The 6,808-nt window shown below is 35.1% G+C and overlaps 1 pseudogene across 1 annotated transcript; it reads left to right on the top strand.

The window, feature by feature from the left end:
- The first annotated feature begins 4,610 nt into the window (after positions 1–4,610).
- LOC105553982 lies at positions 4,611–5,158 on the top strand (annotated as a pseudogene). The gene has a single exon (XR_001008251.1). The product of XR_001008251.1 is annotated as a cytochrome c oxidase subunit NDUFA4 pseudogene (transcript).
- Positions 5,159–6,808: the final 1,650 nt, after the last annotated feature.

Raw genomic sequence — 6,808 nt, 5'->3', positions numbered from 1 at the left:
TTATTCCTGAAATCAACATTCAGTACTGAAAAGCCACATACTTGTCTTCATACATGTTTATGTTGTGATATAGACATGAATGTTGAGCACGTGGCAAGACAAATGACAGAGAATATATTTATACTTAGCTTTGTTGACTTTGCTGATAAAATCACAACTTTGGGGTGTTTATATTATAAATTCTCAAAAAGAGTTTGCCTTTCTATGACAACTTCAGTGAGAGGAGTCTAATAACAAAAAACTGAATTATTTTTAAAAATAAGGTATGTCATCAATAGCTGGCATGAGGACTGCCACTTCATTCTGAAGTTTGAAAAAAAAAAAAGTTTTCAATACTTAGAATGCTTGCCTTACCATAGTAGTAATTGAATAAAGGACTAACAATGTGTCTTATAAAGAGTTAATCATGAAGAAAGAATAGTTTTGTATTAGAGTGATAAGCTCATAAAGTTGAGAAGTAACGGACCAATTCTCTGAAATAATACAGGGTCTTATGATATTTAAAATCAGGTTGAAGCCTTTTATTGCACAGGTAAATATTTGTAGAGTGAGAAATGGCCAGAATAATGTCACTGTCTAGGTAGCAGATATTCAGAGTTACCTGAGAATCTAAACCAGAAAATAGGAATGGAAATGGAAATGATTAAAGAGCAAACCTTAAAGTGTTGGTTTTAAAATCAGTACAAAATTATACATATCCATAACAGAAAAACAGATAATCAGATCTAAATGTTCAAAATGTAGCCACACCTCTAAGTGAAGAGGGCAGTTAGTAATAGAAGGTACCAGGGAAAAACCAAAAAGTAATTTCCTAAATCCAAAGTAATCAGGCAGCTAGTTTCAAAATGTGGCCATTGAGTATGGTCACTTGAGGTGGAACTCAGATTGAATGCCAGTCCCTGTGATTATAAGGAGACAAAACACAACCCCAGCCCTGAAGTAACAAGGACATAAAAGAGAATCAAACATCAACCTTTTCAGACCAAGACACAGTTTCTAAAACTGCATTATAAAGCAAGTACTTGACAATAAAGGTAGGTGGGAACTAAGAGAGTAAATTAGGAAAACAGTGTGGAGCTGATTTGCAGTCACTGCTACTTAGACTGGTATGGTTTCCCATTATTAGTATCAGTTTGTGAGGTGCTGAAATATGAACTGTGATGCGGGAGTAAACAAAGAACACCAACACGACAACAAGTGACGACTATTTATTAGGAGCTTGCTAAAGCAGGGAAGTTAGCCACAATCACTTCAGTTCGACAAAGACGCAATGGCAGGCAGGAGAGTGGGGAAGTTCTAAAGGTGAATAATAAAAAGTGAAGGCTTTAAGCATACTCTGATTCCAAGATGTTGGCATGGGGAAGCTGGAGATGGGCTATCTAACAGGAGCCGGCCAAATTATGTGACTGTTTAGAATTGTGTATTTTGTTTTCTCTGATGCTAAGTTGGAAATGGGGGCAACAACTAGGGAAGTTAGCCGGTTTTGCTCAAGCCCTGGTGGCTAATTTGGAGCTGATTGTCATTGAGGTCTTGTTTGGCTTCCTAGGCTGACTACAGAGGTTGTGTGTCAGAGATCTATTGTCCTATAAGATCTGGCTATGGTGTCTATAGTCAATCTCCCAATGAGTTCATGGCTTTAAATATAGGATGCAGAAATCAAAGGAGAAAAGATAGAACTAATGGGTCACACCCCTGTCAATGGGAAAAGTATTGGCACACAGTAAGTGGCAATCTGGGAGTTCCTAAACAATAATCAAAAGGGTTTATCCCTAAAAACGATGATGAGAGCCAGACACAATATAATTCTCAGAAGACACCATGTGCAGAGAGATGGTCATAGGAAGGAATGGGGACTAGTAATAAGGCAAATATGAAGAAAAAGAGTATTCTTCCATTGGGTTTCAGGAACAGAGTGTGATATTCTCATTGTAAAAATATGTTCAGTAATGCATATTCTAATTAGCTATATTTAACTATTCTACAATGTCTAAGCACTTCAAAACTTCATGTTGTACTCTGTAAGTACACACAGTTTTGTCTCTCAGTTTAAAATAAACATGAATAAAAACAGATTGTGAGTATTTATGATTATATGGTTGCTAGAGCACTAACCTATCGATTCCTAAAAATCAAAAGAGTGGAACTCGACTTAATGTGTACAGTGAGGGTGGGTTTGCAGAAGAGGCTGACCTAATCCTGGTGGCAAGAACCACATGAATATAGTCCCAGAGAAATTTCAGAAGGCAGGAATTTACAACTCGGCAGACATACAGAGCAATTCAAAACCATTGGTTACGTTTTCCCACCTCATGAAGCTTGGGATCAATTCTGAGAAGGGAATGATTGTGGAGAAAATTCTAGTTGGCATAACTAAACTTTCAGTAACTTTAAAAAAACAAAAGAAAATTCATGAATTCATTGTGTATTACCCTGAAGTGACCAGATTCATTTTCTGTTTTCTGGAAGAAGTGAGGCTTCTAAAGTAATTAAGATCTGTTATATAATTTCTGAAGTTGCATTTTGTAGAGTTGAGTTGATGGGTTGTGGAAGTCATCACCATTATTTATCGTATAAATGCAACATTCTCCTGGTAGAAGGAGGGCTGTCCTTTAGGAATGTGTCGCCACACTTAGTGAAAATAATGAAGTTATCCTAAGTACAAAGAAAAAGAAATCATAAAGAAATGTTTCCTTATACTAATGTTATTTTGATGTTCATAAAGCAAGTTTTTTTGGTAATTATAAAATTAATGTAAAAACTTCATAGAAAATTTAGAAACCACAATAATGAAGAATGAAACATAGCTCCTAAAAGATGACCCCCAAATGGAACCTTTCTAAATGATCACTTTTTAGATTTCAGCAAATCTGCCATGATTAGCTTTAGGAGAAGGATTACTCCAGAAAAACACCTAGATCCACTTTTCTCAGAGTGGAATTTGGCAAACACTAATAGCTAATCTGCTGCTCTCAGAGAGAACTACCTTTCAGATTCATTTGGAAATGCTCTGTCATGTGCTGGCTCCCTTTTGCACAGGAAGACATCAAAAGCTCTTAGAAAGCCTGTGGTAAGCAAACCTGACTAACTTACTTGGATCATCAGGCAATGTAAGCGTCACAAGAGAATGGGAGAATATGGCAAAGAACAAAAAGAAGAGTGTGCACTAATAGCCCATGTACACTAGCAGCCCCACAGGCAAGCATGTGTACTTGAGTACAGACCTGAGAACAAGCAACAAGGAGCATACACAGGAAAACACAGGCTCTAAGAATCGTAAGTGCTTCCATCCCAAAGAAGAAAATCACACACGGTGGCTGATGATTATCTGATGAAAATTTAGAAAGAAAATACAAGGTCTAGTCAGACATTTTGCTTAAATTTAGAAAAATGGGTATCAAAAACTTTAGATAACCAATGAGAATAACTCTATGGTTCGGTTTAAAACTGAATAAAGGGTCAGAAGATATAATTGCAAATACAATAAAAAGCAAAATTCAGAAAATACAAACAAAATTAATCTCTGTAATGAATGAAAGTGAGAGGAATATGAAAAGCCCAATGAGTCCACACAAGGGATTCTATAATTTTTTAAAAGCTTGAGTAATCTACTGGCAGATTGAGTAATCTACTGGCAGATTGAGTAATCTACTGGAAGATTGAGTTATCTACTGGCAGATTGAGTAATCTACTGGAAGATTGAGTAATCTACTGGAAGATTGAAGAATGAGTAATGGATACATGTAAGAATAAGGCATAGAGATTCCGAGCTATTTTTTCAAAGCTTAACTAATGATATGAAATTTAGGAAAAGTTAACAGGAAATAAAAAAATCGTGTATCTCTCCTCTACATAACAAAAAGAGCCATTATTTGCTGGGGACACAACCAATAACATCCATGTAGCTTCTGTCTCCTGGAAAATTACCTCAAATTTACAAAGGGCAGGTTAAAGTTAGGTACAATGTGATCGAAGGCTAGGTTGTTGAAACACTAGAAAGAATCATTTAAATGAGTTTATTACTTTCTCTATTTACATCCCTTTCATTTAATAAAATGAGAAATACTTTCAAACTTCCAAAGGATCATAGAAAACAATTAAAATGGGCAACATTTCTGGTTTTTAATAAGGTATAAAAATGGAATAAATAACTAATAAATACAACTTCATAGAAGGCAAATTTCAGAATACACAAACTGGCTAATTAAAATTAATCTTCTGATATATATTAGAAATAATTATGAAATTGTTACTAGATAAACCTGAGGAAGAAAATGGTAAACACTGAGTACACAGGCTTTGTTAAGACGTAGCAGTTCTGGACTGAGTGTTGCTGGAGAAAATTCATGAGCGTATATAGATCTGAGCGTTTTCTTCCACAATCAAATCTTTTCTACTGTTGAAAACCTGTCTGTGTGTCCCCAGATACGAGATGTACCCCGTCACGAAAGAACACATGATTCCACATCACTTTTCCTTTCTGGGTCTCTCTTTCTTATTTATATTTAATAATAATCGAATTTCTTGAAATTTGCTCTTGCCTACTTTACTTCATTTATTTGTCTTTCTCTTCTCAGAAAAACCTTCTCATTAAAAGTTCAAACCGAGGTAGGAGGTACTGAGTGACTTTGGAAGTTCGCACTGTCTCATTGCAGATACTACTTAGCTCAGGGCCTGGTGGCTAGACAGGTTCTCTCCTTTCCAGTTGGAGGCCTCTGCCGCAAACATGTTCCGCCAGATCCACGGTCAGGCCAAGAAGCATCTGAGCTTGATCCCCCTCTTTGTATTTCTTGGAACTGGAGCTACTGGAGCAACACTGTATCTCTTGCGTCTGGCATTGTTCAATCCAGATGTTTGTTGGGACAGAAATAACCCAGAGCCCTGGAACAAACTGGGTCCCAATGATCAATACAAGTTCTACTCAGTGAATGTGGATTACAGCAAACTGAAGAAGGAACGTCCAGATTTCTAAATGAAATGTTTCACTATAACGCTGCTTTAGAATGAAGGTCTTCCAGAAGCCACATCCGCACAATTTTCCACTTAACCAGGAAATATTTCTCCTCTAAATGCATGAAATCATGTTGGAGATCTCTATTGTAATCTCTAGTGGAGATTACACTGATTAATAAATAACTGAAACTTGAAAAAAAAAAAAAAAGTTCAAACCAAGCAACTACATGTTTATAAATACCCAGCCTGGCACATTCTTCCTCTCCCCTGTGTATAAATCACTTTTAGCTTTTTCCATAGAATTCTCTTTTTGACTCTTAAACTCGAGTAAGAAAGAATGTGTTGGGGCATCTTGTATGACTTTATCAAACCCTTCTTCCTATATGTCATGATAATCTCTGCTCCATTGAGAACAGGTTTGTAGGGAATCCCATTGATGGCTAGTCAAGGTTAGTATGTATTTTCTAACTTTCTATATTTTCTCAAGACCAGTTTTCAGCAACTTTAGGAAATTTAAAATAGTAGATCATTTATTATTTTAGAATACATCCTTATATCATTTTCCTAAAGTAGGATATTGTTCACAAGGTACACCTAAAATAAAATTTCAAGTCTTCAGTATATTAAAAAAGGCAATGTGGGGGATAAAAAGACAAATAGTACATATATTTTAAGCATTAGAACTCCACTTTTGACAACACATATCCAAAAACTTCATAATCAAAGGACACCTAAAATGTATTGATAAGTGGCTTGTCACATAGAGACAAATGTTCAGCCTGCAGTAGGAATGTAAATTTTACAAACCAATATAAATTATAAATGAAATTATTCTTGTAAAAATTTTGATGGATACAGCAGTGCATTATAATTCAACCTTAGTTCTTTTTGCTGTTCTTGTTCCCCTAGTATACACTATATTGATTTAGGAAAGGAAAAGGGATAGGCTTTTTTTTTTTAAGTAACAGCACGGATAGTAACTATTGTAGGCATCACTGTGATATTATATTATCTCTGCTACAATTTAATTTTGCTGCAGTAGCATGAAAGCAGCCACAAACAAAACATAAACAGGTTATTAAGGCTGTGTTCAAATAAAACTACTTGCAAAAAGAGACCCCTATAAGCCATAGTTTTCCAAACACTGATTTAGGACTATAAAATGTTTTGGATCTGTAAAGAACTATTTATTACTCCTTGATCATTATTGCACCAAAATAATTGTATTCTTGTAAGTGCTGTATTGAAAAATCCTGATATTTTGAAAAAATTTTTTTAAACAATGATGCTATTCCTAAAATATTAAGTATTAGGTTTTTACATATATTTTATAAAGTTACTACATGTATATGACTGTAGCTTCTTGATACTTGCAGTGATTGTACTAGGGAGTCGCACAATGTTTAGCCTAATTTTCCCATCAAAGGATATTTGTTTTTCCTGGGCTACTTAGCATTTTCCAAATAATATTTGATATTCTGGTAAACTTAATAAGGCTCATTAGCTAGACTGTAAGTTCCTTGAACACAGAAGGGAGTATATATTATAACTGTCTGATATACCACATGGTGACTACCACACAATCATGCTTGATGGAACAATCGTTGATTTAAGAGTAATTTTCCTTTTAGGTCTCTAAAAAGAGCAAGGATCTTCTTTTGTGGGGCAGGGGTTTAGCACTGATGTTATTTTTGGATGACAATAAAAAGAAGGGTATCCATTTTGAAATTTCATGCCACATAAATACAATCACAAAACAGTTGACAAGGTAATTCTAAGGTAACTATTAAAAAATATTACATTGCCTAATTATGTGTGCCAACTTTTCTGCAATATTCCATCTTTAATTTGTGGCAGG

The sequence above is a fragment of the Mandrillus leucophaeus genome, unplaced genomic scaffold (assembly GCF_000951045.1).
Source record: "Mandrillus leucophaeus isolate KB7577 unplaced genomic scaffold, Mleu.le_1.0 Scaffold620, whole genome shotgun sequence".
Taxonomy (NCBI): Eukaryota; Metazoa; Chordata; class Mammalia; order Primates; family Cercopithecidae; genus Mandrillus; species Mandrillus leucophaeus.
This window is presented reverse-complemented; position numbering and strand designations above follow the sequence as displayed.